Below are 3,244 nucleotides of genomic sequence, written 5' to 3'. Positions count from 1 at the left end.
ACGGAGACTGCGATGCAGAGCCCCACGCACACAGAGACCTAGCACAAGGAGACACAGTGCAAGGAGACCCAACTCACTGAGACCGAAACCGAGCCCACGGAGACCAAGTGCCCGATCAGCAGACTCTTCTGTGACTATAGCGGCTCTAACTGGGCACAAAGAAGAGGATATTTGTTGACTGAAAGGTAAATCATCCTTACACCATGATTTGGAACAAAGGTGGTCCTAGCACCAAGAAGGGATTTGGGTTTGGTGGATTTACCATTGCTGCTGCGGGAAAAAAGGAAGGACCGAAGCTCCCACAACGGTCCCATAGTGCCTTTGAGGCAACCGGCTCTTCAGCAGAGTTTGGGAGGTCAGCTCCACCACAGCTCCCCTCTTTCCATAACATTGGATCTAAGCGAGCAAAGTTTGAAGAAAATGCTTATTTTGAAGATGATGAAGAAGACTCTAGCATTGTCGGTTTGACTTACACTGCTGATGAAAATTCACCTACCTGCCTGCAATTCCATTCCAAGTCAGCAGACTCTGATGGTGATGATCCCCTGGAAGAGTTCATGGCTAAAGTAGAGGATCAAGCAGCTCAGACATTAAGAGACTTGAAGAAAAAGATAGGGAAAGAAAAAATGTGAAGGGTATTTGAGATTACATTGAAGAGGAAGATGACCAAGAAGCTTATTTTTGATACATGGCAGAAAACCCTACTGCTGGTGTGATTCAGGAAGAGGAAGAAGATTACTTGGAGTATGACAGTGATGGAAATCCCATTGCACCCTCCAAAAAAGTCATTGATCCGCTTCCTCCTATTGATCATTCAGAGACTGACTATCCACCATTGGAAAAAAATTTCTACAATGAACATGAAGAAATAACAATAGATTTCTGACATAAGCTCAATCTCCGGGTCTCTGGTGCTGCTCCACCCAGACCTGGAAGTAGTTTTGCTCACTTTGGTTTTGATGAGCAACTTATGCATCAGATTCAGAAATCTGAGTATACACAGCCTGCTCCCATCCAGTGTCAGGGTGTTCCAGTAGCACTTAGTGGGAGAGACATGATTGGCATTGCCAAAACAGGAAGTAGGAAAACTGCAGCCTTCATCTGGCCCATGTTGATTCACATCATGGATCAAAAGGAATTAGATCCAGGGGATGGACCCATTGCAGTGATTGTGTGCCCTACCAGGGAGCTGTGTCAACAGATCCATGTAGAATGTAAGCGGTTTGGGAAAGCATACAATCTTCGATATATGGTGGTGTATGGAGGAGGAAGCATGTGAGAACAAGGAGCTGAGATTGTCATCTGTACCCCAGGTCGGCTAATTGATCATGTGAAGAAGAAAGCTACGAATCTCCAAAGAGTCTCTTACCTTATGTTTGATGAAGCTGATAGAGTGTTTGACATGGGTTTTGAGTATCAGGTGCTATCCATAGCCAGTCATGTCCATCCTGATAGGCTCTTTTATTCAGTGCCACTTTCCAGAAAAAGGTTGAAAAACTAGCCCAAGATATTTTGATTGATCCTATCCGAGTGGTGCAGGGAAACACTGGAGAGGAGAATGAAGATGTGACTCACATGTGGAAATTCTTCACTCTGGACCCAGTAAATGGAACTGGCTCACTCAGAATCTGGTGGAATTCACGGCTTCAGGAAGGGTGCTCTTGTTTGTAACTAAGAAAGCCAATGCTGATGAACTAGCTAACAACCTAAGGCAGGAAGTTCACAATCTGGGGCTGCTCCATGGGGACATAGATCAAAGTGAAAGGAACACGGTCATTTCAGATTTTAAGAGAAAGGGCATCCTAGTTCTTGTGGCTACAGATGTTGCAGCCCGTGGTTTGGACATTCCTTTGATTAAGACTGTCATCAACTATGGCATGGCTTGGGACATTGACATCCATACACACAGAATTGGCTGGATAGGCTGAGCAGGCAAGAAGGATATGGCGTATACTCTCTTGACTTCCAAGGACAGTAGTTTTTCCGGATGAACTTGTCAGGAACATGGAAGGGGCCAATCAACATGTTACCAAGGAACTTCTGGACCTAGCAATGCAGAATGCCTGGTTGCAGAAATCTCGATTCAAAGGAGGGAAGGGAAAAAAACTGAACATTGTTTGTGGAGGCCTTGGCTACAGAGAATGACCTGGTCTAGGCTCTGAGAACACAGACTGAGGAAACAACAGCAACATGATGAGTAACTATGAAGCCTATAAGCCCTCCAGAAGAGCAATGGGAAACCACCTGACTGCAATGAAAGCAGCTTTGCAGTCACAGTACAAGAGCCATTTTGTTGCTGCCAGTTTAAGCAACCAGAAAGCTGGGAGCTTTGCTGCTGGAGTAAGTGGGTAGACCAGTGCAAGGAGCTTGAATTCTGTCCCAAGTAATTTAGCCCAACAGGGCCATACCAATTCTGACAGCTCGATTGCCACAACTACCAAGAGCATCATGGGTTTTGCAATTGCTGGGAACCTTAGCAGTGTTCCAGGAGTGTACTTACCTACTGAAACCCAGGGTCTCAACAACTCATCCTCTGGGAGCAACAGCCAAGAAGGAATTGGTAGTGGCAGTGGTAATGGGAAGAGAGAATGATACCCAGAGAACCGAGGTAGTAGTCGTCATAGCCATGGAGACAGTGGTAATTGCCACGGTGATGGTCCACATCATGGAGGGGGCCAGTATGGTGATGGATACCGCCATCCAGAAAGCAGTGCCTGGCATGGAGGTGGTTACCAGCACAGAGAGAACAGACATTCCAGTGGTAGTCTCCATGGGGAAAACTGGGTTGGGAGTGATGGTCAGAATGGAAAGAGCAGGAAAGAGGTTTGTGCCCATGAGAGTAAGACAGATGGCAGGACAGACAAGAGGATGGACAGCTGGATGGACAACAAGATGGTCAGCAAGGTGGACTTGAAGACAGACAAGACAGCTCAGGCTTTGTTGTGCCTGAGCCACCCAAAAGCAAGAAGAGTTGATGGGACAGTTAGAGGTTATGTGCAAAAGTATGGAATGGATGGGTGGAGTGTATTTTTTTTAAGGATTTCTTTTTCATAAATGACTGTGTCCTGGGGGATAAGTTGGGGCCCATAAATCTGAAATGTAAAGCTCCCCAGCTCCTAATAAGGGACATCAATAGCCAGGACCTAGAAATAAAATCCCCCCTTCTTTAGAATCATTTTTCATAAGCTTCCTTTGAAGCTGTTTTGGTCCTCATTTTTGTGTTGAACCCTCATGTTTCAAGCCA

General features: G+C 45.8%; 1 pseudogene; it reads left to right on the top strand.

The window, feature by feature from the left end:
* Positions 1–203: 203 nt before the first annotated feature.
* LOC140498461 (ATP-dependent RNA helicase DDX42 pseudogene) lies at positions 204–2,987 on the top strand (annotated as a pseudogene).
* The last annotated feature ends 257 nt before the right edge of the window (positions 2,988–3,244 follow it).

The sequence above is a fragment of the Notamacropus eugenii genome, chromosome 4 (genome assembly GCF_028372415.1).
Source record: "Notamacropus eugenii isolate mMacEug1 chromosome 4, mMacEug1.pri_v2, whole genome shotgun sequence".
NCBI lineage: Eukaryota > Metazoa > Chordata > Mammalia > Diprotodontia > Macropodidae > Notamacropus > Notamacropus eugenii.
Note: the sequence above shows the minus strand (reverse complement) of the source record. Positions and strands in the feature narration are given on the sequence as shown.